Source organism: Neoarius graeffei, chromosome 22 (genome assembly GCF_027579695.1).
Source record: "Neoarius graeffei isolate fNeoGra1 chromosome 22, fNeoGra1.pri, whole genome shotgun sequence".
Taxonomy (NCBI): Eukaryota; Metazoa; Chordata; class Actinopteri; order Siluriformes; family Ariidae; genus Neoarius; species Neoarius graeffei.
In genome coordinates this window covers 45457254-45469647 of record NC_083590.1, presented here as the reverse complement: position 1 = coordinate 45469647, position 12394 = coordinate 45457254, and positions in this window count along the sequence as shown.

Here is a 12394-nt window from a genome sequence, read left to right as displayed (position 1 = left end):
GTCTCATAACCCAATATTAACTGTCATGACAGGAATGGCTATACTAACTATGGCTTGAGGATTGTTTTTCTTTTTTTTTCCAAAGACAAAACTTTTTTTTTCTAGTGCACAGAAATCAAGTAGGAAGAGAAGTAAATTCAGAAGCATAAAATGGCTTGAAGGTTGATTGATGAAGCAGAAACATGCCAGGCCTCACAAGGACAAAATTAGCAGCAGATCACTTTGTGGGGTTTAAAGAGGCTTCTGTTGGCCTGTTTTTGGTCACTCAATCAAGGGCCAACTCCTACCAGTGAGAGTGAGGTTAATTGCACAGCTAACAGTCACTCCTGAATAAAGCACTTCATGTGTAAGTTCATGTTGAATGGAAGGTAAAAGCATTTAAAAAGGATTGAAAAATATGTGAAAAATACAGCTGAAACGTTTTGTTTGTTTGTTTGCTTTTTCCCCCCTCAACGACTTGGCACTGTTAACGTTTGGCACTGGTTTTGGCTGCACTCCAAAAACAGATGAAGAACGAGAAGACAAGTATTTCAATATGTGCAATTCAATATTTTTTGCAAAAAACCCTGGCTCATACAAAGAGAAAAAAACAGATGCTCCTGCAGCCTTGTTAAAAAAGAATGATTTTTCTTCTTGGCTGGTAATCCAGTCATCTTCATCCACACTGACATAGTTTTCAGTGAATTCGTCTCAGCTCGTGCATATGCCTTTGTCAATCTTGAATTTTCACTGAAAGAAAATAGAAGATCACAATGAGTGAAAATCCAAATTTAATTGAATGTTTTCATTTCTGAAAAATGGGTAGAATCTCGTGATATTACAGGTTATCATTTTTACTCCTCTCAATTAAAAAAAAGGTACTGTCATGACAGAACAAACTGACTTTAAGTTGAACATTTCATATTTTGTATTACGTTCATAACTATTACAACAGATTGGAAACATTAACCAATATGGCCATAGCAAAATGATGCTATTTTTTTAAAAACTGATTTTAGCAGATATAGCAGTGAATGGCAATCAATAAAGTTGTGTCTTTCTTTGTGCACTTCATATTTTCATTTATTTTGGAAAGAATTTTTATTCAGTGAGACTGATAACAATTGAAAGCCATATTTGGATTTGTTTCACTGGGTGATGATCTCCTCTGTGATAAAACTCACATTTTTCAAGACAGATGTTTCCAAGAAAAAAATAACACAATTGGGACAAGTTTCTACCTGTTTTTTTTTTTTGAATGAATGAATCTGGTGATTGCGTTATTTGATTGCATCTATTTATTTGGCAGAATCAAACATTTGATTCAGATATTAGTACTTACTCATTTAATTTATACTCGTAATTGATATAACTGCTCGTTTATTTATTTCGAGAAAATGAAATGTCATTGTGTAATATGGTCTGCATTCAGAGTTGGGTTATGTGCACATACCGGGGATTTAACACCAAAATTGCTCACATTGCGATTCAAAAGTTAGACACGAGTTACAGTGTCTTGCAAAAGTATTCATCCCCCTTGGTGTTTGTCCTGTTTTGTCATATCACAAACTAGAATTAAAATGGATTTTTGGGGGGTTAGCACCATTTGATTTACACAACATGCCTACCACTTTAAAGGTGCAAATTGTTTTTATTATTATGGCACAAAGAATAATTAAGATGAAAAAAAAAACAGAAATCTGGAGTGTGCATAGGTATTGACCCCCTTTCATATGAAACCCCTAAATAAGAGCTGGTCCAACCAATTCACTTCATAAGTCACATAATTAGTTGATTAAGATCCACCTGTGTGCAATCAAAGTGTCACATGATCTGTCACATGATGTCTGTATAAATCAACCTGTTCTGGAAGGACCCTGACTCTGCTACACTACTAAGCAAGCGACATGAAAACCAAGGAGCCTCCAAACAGGTCAGAGACAAAGTTGTGGAGAAGTATAGATCAGGGTTGGGTTATAAAAAAAAAAAATCCCAAACTTTTAATATCCCAGGGAGCACCATGAAATCCATTATAGCAAAATGGAAAGAATATGGCACCACTACAAACCTGACAAGAGAAGGCCGCCCACCAAAACTCATAGACCAGGCAAGGAGGGCATTAATCAGAGATGCAACAAAACCACCAAAGATAACACTGAAGGAGCTGCAAAGATCCACAGCGGAGATGGGAATATCTGTCCATAGTACCACTTTAAACCATACACTCCACAGAGCAAGGCCAGAAAAAAAGCCATTGCTTTAAGAAAAAAATAAGAAAACCTGTTTGGAGTTTGCCCAACAGCATATGGCAGACTCCCCAAACACATGGAAGAAGATTCTCTAGTCAGATGAGACTAATCTTTTTGGCCATCATGGGAAATGCCATGTGTGGTGCAAACCCATCATCCTGAGAACACCATCCCTACAATGAAGCATGGTGGTGGCAGCATCATGCTGTGGGGATGTTTTTCATGTGCAGGGACAGAAAAGCTGGTCAGGACTGAAGGAAAGATGGATGGCACTAAATACAGGGCAATTCTGGAGGAAAACTTGTTTGAGTCAGCTAGAGGATTGAGACTGGGATGAAGGTTCACATTCCAGCAGGACAATGACCCTAAACATACTGCTAAAGCTACCCTGTAGTGGTTTACAGGGAAACATTTAAATGTCTTGGAATGGCCTAATCAAAGCCCAGACCTCAATCCAATTGAGAATCTGTGGCATAACTTGAAGATTGCTGTACACCAACACAACCCATCTAACTTGAAGGAGTTGGAGCAGTTTTGCCTTGAGGAATGGACAAAAATCCCAGTGGGTAGATGTGCTAAGCTAATAGAGACATACCCCAAGAGACTTGCAGCTGTATTTACAGCAAAACGTGGCTCTACAAAGTATTGACTTTGGGGGGGGTGAATACCTATGCACACTCTATATTTCTGTTTTTTCATCTTAATTATTGTTTACGTCACAATAAAACAACAATTTTCACCTTTAAAGTGGTAGGCATGTTGTGTGACTCAAATGGTGCTAACAACCCAAAAATTCATTTTAATTCCAGCTTGTAATGCAGCAAAACAAGACAAACATCAAGGGGGATGAATACTTTTGCAAGACACTGCACACACAGAGGCTGGAGTTTACCTAAAACAGAAGTGTTTCTCAGGTGCACGTGATTCTATGACAGTGTATTAGGGCCATTGTAGTTTTAAAAAAATGGAGCTGAGGAAGGGGCTAATATCTTTTTGGGGGAAAAAAAACCCTCAGAATTTCTGGGTTTAATGTCCAAAATTTAGATCAAGGAACCAGATTGCTTCAGTTTGCAAGGCTGGATCAATGTCATCACAGTACACACACAGTACAGCCGAATGTTGTAGGAAGTGCAATGTTTCCCCCTCGAAAGAGATTTTTAAGGACATTTCCCAGAATGCACTACAGCCGGGAAGCATGTGATTGTTATCTCAGAGAATATCCGACTTTAATCTCGGAAACTGATTTTCTTCTCAGAATATTACTCCCTTCCTCAGCGCCATATTTTTATTTATTACCGACACTGTCACTAATACACTAGCGTATCATTCTAACCTTGGACTTAAGTATAATATTTTTGGACAATATCAGCTCAAGGAAGGAGCAGTAATAAATCCAGTGCATTTAAACACTATGTCATTCCAAGATTCGTTATGAGCAGTGTAAGTACACACAAAACTATGGAATGTCATTTGAGGCCAATATTAAATTAATACTTTTTAGTATAAATACACAAGTGATTGCAGAAAATCATGCACACTGGTCGAGAAATTCGAACTATTTCTTGAGAATCACCTCGAGTGACTCGGCAAAATAGCGGCGAATCGTTTTGTCAGCTTAAGTGAGGAAGAATTACAAATTATGAAAGAAAATGCTGTTCCTAAAAGCACTAAAGATGCTACGAAGTTTAGTCTAAAACTGTTCAAAGGTAAAGTGGGATTGTGATTTATTTTATCTATTTCAATCCAAAGTATTTTATATGACTCAGCGTACCTAAGTGACAAGTCTGCGCCGTGCCGTTATTACATTTGCATGCCACTTTTGAAGTTTGAAATAAATGTTTTTTAATACAATTTTTTTTATTTTAAATAATCACCAGTGTATTTAAATAATCACCTCAAATTTGTCTCAGTTATTATTCACCGATATTCACTAAGCCTGAGGCAGATAATTGTTAATTAATATTGACTTATATGACAAAACTAATCATTAATAGTATTATCACAAAGTCCACAAGAAGTTTTTTTTTCCTCATGGAGAGCATTGAGCGTGTATAAGTGAGCATAAGCCTATCAGATACTGCATGTCTCGTCCATTTATCCTTCAAACCATGGGCAGGTTTTCTTTACCACAGAGCACCTCAAATGAAGAAAAATGTTGGCACAATTTTCTAATTCAGCAATCTAAAATAGCAAATGAAAATGTTAAAATCCTTCAATCAGGACCTTGGTTTAATATCTTGTGGCTTTATTAAACTGTAACTATGTGAGCATGATAAAATACAGCACAAACTAATGCCAAATAGGATGTGCTGGATCAAGTACTTTTTATAAGCTGATAAATAATGAGGGTGTTAATGTTATTAAGTTAAACCATGTTCACAGAGATTAAAGTGTTTACCATCATACTGTATTAGTTTTTTTTTAATATCAATGATTTTTCAGGTTTAAAAACGAGTGCTTGTGTTTACATGGTGGTCTCGGCATCATTATATGAATTTCATGCAGGTCACCTAGAAAATTGACTTCAGCAAGTGTAACCTGGCATCCCATTCAGAGTGCATAATTGCCTTGTGCTCCATGCTCCTAGAATACTCTCCAGAGCCACCCTGACCCTGATCATGACCCTGCCCCGGATAAAGAGGATACTGAAGAGGAATAAATGAAAATTAATGTACTAAGCTGCACAAAGTGCAACAGTTTTGGGAGGCATACAAAAACCAAAGTATCTAGAGTCTACAGATTAACCACGCATCTGATTAATAGCCATCAAGCAAGACGTTGACTTACACCTGGCTTTGAGGGGATGAAACAAAATCACATTGGACATCAGCTGCTGTTAATTGTCCAAACTTTACGACAGTGAACAGAATATGTAATCAGCTTCACTTTCTGTTTTTTGTACAATCCTCTCTTACAGGCATATGTACGAGGGAGAAAAGTGCAGTCTGCATGTTTCAGCAGGAAATGAAGCATTTAGGCTTATACATGCAGAATGTGGCCTAACTGTGCCTGAAATGGATGCAAACAACCCAGTACATCCAGCCCTTAGTACAGTAAATATTAGAAATCCTGTTGTCTGTACATCTGGCCCATAGAGTGTATAAGAATACGACAATACATTCAATGTTATTATGAAATGCAGTTTCACACTTATTCAAGGGATTAATCAATCAACAGCATTTATATTTATATTCCAAATAATTATTTCTGGGGCGGCACGGTGGTGTAGTGGTTAGCGCTGTCGCCTCACAGCAAGAAGGTCCTGGGTTCGAGCCCCGGGGCCGGCGAGGGCCTTTCTGTGTGGAGTTTGCATGTTCTCCCCGTGTCCACGTGGGTTTCCTCCGGGTGCTCCGGTTTCCCCCACAGTCCAAAGACATGCAGGTTAGGTTAACTGGTGACTCTAAATTGACCGTAGGTGTGAATGTGAGTGTGAATGGTTGTCTGTGTCTATGTGTCAGCCCTGTGATGACCTGGCGACTTGTCCAGGGTGTACCCCGCCTTTCGCCCGTAGTCAGCTGGGATAGGCTCCAGCTTGCCTGCGACCCTGTAGAAGGATAAAGCGGCTAGAGATAATGAGATGAGATAATTATTTCTATGAGAATAAAAATAGCATATTGCCTACTGTAATTTACAATATATTCTTATTTGACAATGGTTATTGTTCAATTTTTTTTTAATAAGTGAAACAGAATATACTTCAAACATACAGAATAGCTGGGAAGGTTACGATTAAAGGCCTTGCTCAAAAGTTCAAAATCTCAAACACTTTCTGAGACCCAGGAATTTGAAATCGATGACAACGTTGAGAAACTGTAGAAATTAAAATAGCGTTAAACAATTGAAGAATGAAATCCTGTCATATATGAACACCTGGTTGCATACATCTAACTTGTTGACTCTAAATTGAAATTAATCTACCTATGATCTAAAATTGAATCTAAAAATGTGTCTTACAGTGGTGCTTGAAAGTTTGTGAACCCTTTAGAATTTTCTGTATTTCTGCATAAATATGACCTAAAGCATCATCAGATTTTCACACAAGTCCTAAAAGTAGATAAAGAGAACCTAGTTAAACAAATGAGACAAAAGATATTATACTTGGTCATTTATTTATTGAGGAAAATGATCCAATATTACATATCTGTGAGTGGCAAAAGTATGTGAACCTTTGCTTTCAGTATCTGGTGTGACCCCCTTGTGCAGCAATAACTGCAACTAAACGCTTCTGGTAACTGTTGATCAGTCCTGCACACTGGCTTGGAGGAATTTTAACCCATTCCTCCGTACAGAACAGCTTCAACTCTGGGATGTTGGTGGGTTTCCTCACATGAACTGCTCGCTTCAGGTCCTTCCACAACATTTCGATTGGATTAAGGTCAGGACTTTGACTTGGCCATTCCAAAACATTAATTTTATTCTTCTTTAACCATTCTTTGGTAGAACGACTTGTGTGCTTAGGGTCATTGTCTTGCTGCATGAACCACCTTCTCTTGAGATTCAGTTCATGGACAGATGTCCTGACATTTTCCTTTAGAATTCACTGGTATAATTCAGAATTCATTGTTCCATCAATGACGGCAAGCCGTCCTGGCCCAGATGCAGCAAAACAGGCTTGAACCATGATACTACCACCACCATGTTTCACAGATGGGATAAGGTTCTTATGCTGGAATGCAGTGTTTTCCTTTCTCCAAACATAACGCTTTTCATTTAAACCAAAAAGTTCTATTTTGGTCTCATCTGTCCACAAAACATTTTTTCCAATAGCCTTCTAGCTTGTACACGTGATCGTTAGCAAACTGCAAACGAGCAGCAATGTTCTTTTTGGAGAGCAGTGGCTTTCTCCTTGCAACCCTGCCATGTACACCACTGTTGTTCAGTGTTCTCCTGATGGTGGACTCATGAACATTAAAGGAAAAAGCAACTTTTGTACAAAATCACCACAAATAGATAGATAAATATATAAAGTAATCGATCATGGAATTTATAGTAAAAGAACAGACTGCATAACAGTATCTTTTAACTTTTAATAATATGGGCTTGCGCTGAGCTCAGCGAAGATGCGTTCCGCCATATTGATCTACTGCGTGACGTCATGTGGCCCACCACTGAAAAGAACTCTTCAGTGCTTCATGGTAATAAGGTAAAAAAACAGTACAATCGCTTCTTCAAAGTTTCACCAAATGGTTTTATTTATGCAACTTAAAGCTCATAATACTGTATAACTTTGGTTGAGTAAAAACACGGAGCAAAAACATGGCTGAATCCTGAATGACTGCTATTTGGATTTGTCCTACCAAGCCTACTGCGCATGCATGAAGCGGCTTGGCTCGGTTTTCCCTTTCGGGCGCTCTCGTTTTCTGTTAGAATTTGGTAAAGAAAAAAAAAAAAAAAAATTATTTACCAGCTTACCGGGTCCATGAACATAAATCTGACAGCTGACAAGGTCGGGATATAAACGAATCGAATACAAGCCACCCGCCGGGACTCCTAATCACAGTGATCTGCTTGTAAACACTGTTTTCATGGGCCCAGTGACGTCACAGATCAGAGGGAGGCACATTAACGATAGATTCTGATTGGTTTATAGTTGCCCACAATCTCAAAATGGCTGCCTCCTCCAACTTCGACTCCTCTGTGTCAATTCATGATTTCAAAGTTAAAAATATTTTTTCATGTTCGATATATAATGGAAATAATTAACGGAATTGATTACATATATGTTTTTCTCCTATTACACACCTGGTTTTGTACAAAAGTTGCCTTTTCCTTTAACATTAGCCAATGTGAGAGAGGCCTTCAGTTACTTAGAAGTTACCCTGGGGTCCTTTGTGACCTCGCCGACTTTTACACGCCTTGCTCTTGGAGTGATCTTTGTCGGTCGACCACTCCTGGGGAGGGTAACAATGGTCTTGAATTTCCTCCATTTGTACACAATCTGTCTGACTGTGGATTGGTGGAGTCCAAACTCTTTAGAGATGGTTTTGTAACCTTTTCCAGCCTGATGAGCATCAACAACGCTTTTTCTGAGATCCTCAGAAATCTCCTTCGTTCATGCCATGATAAACTTCCACAAACATGTGTTGTGAAGCTCAGACTTTGATAGATCCCTGTTCTTTAAATAAAACAGGGTGCCCACTCACACCTGATTGTCATCCCATTGATTGAAAACACCTGACTCTAATTTCACCCTCAAATTAACTGCTAACTCTAGAGGTTCACATACTTTTGCCACTCACAGATATGTAATATTGGATCATTTTCCTCAATAAATAAATGACCAAGTATAATATTTTTGTCTCATTTGTTTAACTGGGTTCTCTTTACCTACTTTTAGGATTTGTGTGAAAATCTGATGTTGTTTTAGGTCGTTTTTATGCAGAAATATAGAAAATTCTAAAGGGTTCACAAACTTTCAAACACCACTGTATGTATTTGGACATGATGGAGTGAAGAAAGAAGATCAGTATCGGTGCCAAATGCAGCAAGAGATGGGCAAATTTTATATATATATATATATATATATATATATATATATATATATATATATATATATATATATACACACACACACACACACACACACACACACACACACTGTGTGTGTGTGTGTATATTCATTCATTCATTCATTCAATACTCGCTATTTTCCACTTACTACTATCTTGGTTTTTTTTTTTCCCCCATTCCAAAATGGAGCACAAATCAAATCCAATACCAACTGAATGTGCCTGAAATCCAAGCTGAGGAATTAAAAAAAAAAAAAGTAGAAAGTTGACTGAGTCCAGAGTGTTCAACAAGGATGATTTTGCATAGAAATTAGGAAACAAAGCAAACTGTTCTCTGAAGTGGAGTTTTTGATGTATGATAGAAACCACAAATAATATTAGCATGTAAAGATGTGCAAATCTGAGTAAAAATGAAGTTTATTTAAAGGTCACCCATGAACTTCTGAGTTGAGCAAGAAACCGCTGAACCCTGAATACTGAACTCTGGAGAAAGATGCACTACAACAGCAGAAGACCACTTCAGGGTCCACTTCTGTCAACCAAGAAGATGAATCTGAGTCTACAGTGAAATTCTACAGCAAAAAAAGGTCAAACTTCAATGGTCCAGTTTCCGCCTCAAGGTTCAATGTATTGTGCGTTCTGAGATGCTTTTCTGCTCACCACGGTTGTAAAGAGTGATTATTTGAGTTAATGTAACCTTCCTGTCAGCTCAAATCAGTCTCTCAATTCTCCTCTGACCATCTTGCTTCAACAAGGTGTTTCTGCCCACAACAGTGATGCTCATTGGATATACACTCACCAGCCACTTTAACAAGGAACTTGTTCTTGATTCTAAGATTCCTGTTCTTGGCTGCAGGAGTGGAACCCAATGTGGTCTTCTGCTGTTGCATGCTGAGATGCTTTTCTGTTCACCATGGTTGTAAAGAGTGATTATATGAGTTATTATGTCCTTCCTGGCATCTTGAACCAATCTGGCCATTTGCCTCTGACCTCTCTTATCAACAAGGCGTTTCCATCCACAAAACTGTTGCAGACTCAATGTTATTTGTTTTTTGCACCATTCTGTGTAAACTCTAGAGACTATTGTGTGTGAAAACCCCAGGAGATCAGCAGTTTCTGAAATACTCAAACCAGTCCATCTGGCTCAAACCAACACCCATGCTACAGTGAAAGAAAGTCACACTTTGAGATCACAATTTTTCCCATTCTGATGTTTGCAGTGAACATTAACTGAAGCTCTTGATTTGTATCTGCATGACTTTATGCATTGTGCTGCTGTCAAGGGATTGGCTGATTAGAGAACTGCATAAAACAGCAGGTGGATGGGTGTACCTAATAAAGTAGCTGCTTTTTGTTTTTCACACCACTGCGTTTAAACTCTAGAGACGATCCTGCATGAAAATACCCAGAAATCAGCAGTTTCTGAAGTATTCAAAACAACCCATCAGCAACTACGTCACAGTCAAAGATCACATTTTCCCCATTCTGATGTTTGAAGTGAACATTAACTGAAGCTCTTGACCTGTAACTGCATGATTTTCTGCATTGTGCTGCTGCCACACGATTGGCTCATAAGAGAACTGCATGAATCATTCGAGCAGGTGTCAGGTGTTCCTTATAAAGTGGACCATGAGTGTTTATAATGAAATGGAAATGTCAGAAGGCATAAAGTACGGCTAAACTAGTAAAAACAAGAGTGCTCTGAGAGCACAATCTCCCCCGCTGGCAGCTAGGCCATAACTCTGGTAAAATGGGACTGAATTGAACGAAATTGCAATATGCGTATTACCAACATATAACAAAGAATCCTGTCAAGTTTTGTGAAATTCCTCCAAAAATTGTGAAAGGAGTTGATTTCAGAAGGTGAGTACCCTTCCCAGGATGGACAGACATCGCCATGGCATAATCCCCCTTTGGCCCTTTTGGCCAGTGGGGGATAAAAATCTGCTTTTTGAATATCAGTGCACGTTACTGCAATGATAGAAACAAAAATAGAGGCTAAAGAGACAAAAAGCAGAGCTCTCAGAAAGAAATGGATGCAAGTAAACTGTGAGTGGGCATGAGATGAAGGTTTTTGGAACATGTAGTGGTTTTATCTCAAACACTGTAGGAGGAGAAGCGTTTGGAAACTGAAATAAAAGAGCAAGATGGCTTAACAATTTTCCTCTTACACAACAGCTCACACACAAAATAAATAAATAAAATAAAATAAAAAACTGCGCATGAGCTTAAGTTTGAACATAGTACAAAACATGGTTTTACTTTGTTTTAACTCAGCGACGTAATGAATGGTGTGAGAGATCAGGTTTATGCAGACAGCTGTAGAGAATATGTCTCATCTCATCTCATTATCTGTAGCCGCTTTATCCTGTTCTACAGGGTTGCAGGCAAGCTGGAGCCTATCCCAGCTGACTACGGGCGAAAAGCGGGGTACACCCTGGACAAGTCGCCAGGTCATCACAGGGCTGACACATAGACAACCATTCACACTCACACCTACGGTCAATTTAGAGTCACCAGTTAACCTAACCTGCATGTCTTTGGACTGTGGGGGAAACCGGAGCACCCGGAGGAAACCCACGCGGACACGGGGAGAACATGCAAACTCCGCACAGAAAGGCCCTCGCCGGCCATGGGGCTCGAACCCGGACCTTCTTGCTGTGAGGCGACAGCGCTAACCACTACACCACCGTGCCGCCCACTAGAGAATATGTGACCTGTGAAATCTTTAGCAATTTCCGAGCTAAAGATGTTATTTAATATTGTAGTGACTGCACTATAGAAATTGTAGTTAGTGTAATTCTGCTTGGAAAGACAACTTGAGTTATTTAATACATTGGTAACTTTTTGCTTTTGGATTTTTCCCAGATTTTATCTCTAATTTAAGTCCCACCCTCCAGTTCGGTCTCCCCCTACCAACCAGGAAGAGCAAAATCTATCACATACTCCCTCCAAGACTCCAATCATTTTGAATCGCTGTTTATGTAATGTTATGTGGCAACGTAACTCTCTGAGGAAAGCGCTATCCACCCACTTCAGCATACAAGTGTTTACAGACACCCATGACTGGCTAGTGTCACTGTGATTGACAGGGCAGAGAGCGTATCCCACCCACCTCATTGAGAACCTGGCCAATTTTTGCTCTCTCGTAGTCCCGGCCACAGATGGCTGTGGCATCGTCAGGATTTGAACCCACAATCTCCAGATGTTATAGAACGAAGGCTTTTCCGTTTTTTGCCCACAGTGAAATTCCTAAAACAGACTACATGTGCTCTTTCTCTTGACCTTGAATGTGATATACCATTGCATCGAAATATTCATCAAGCAGATACACAAGCTCATCACATCACTCTCACACAGAACACGCTTATATTTCTGTTTCACAGATGAGTAATAACACAAAAACATGAACAAAATGTTTTTTTAATTTGTATTACATTACATTAATGGCATTTAGCAGATGCTCTTATCCAGAGCAACATACAACACACCCAGAGCAGCCTGAGGAGCACTTGGGGGTTAGGTGTCTTGCTTCAACCATCCCTGCTGGTCCAGGGAATCGAAGCAATGACCTTTTGGTCCCAAAGCTGCTTCTCTAACCATTAGGGCATGGCTTCCCTTATTATTATTATTAGTAGTAGTAGTACGAGCGGGCCT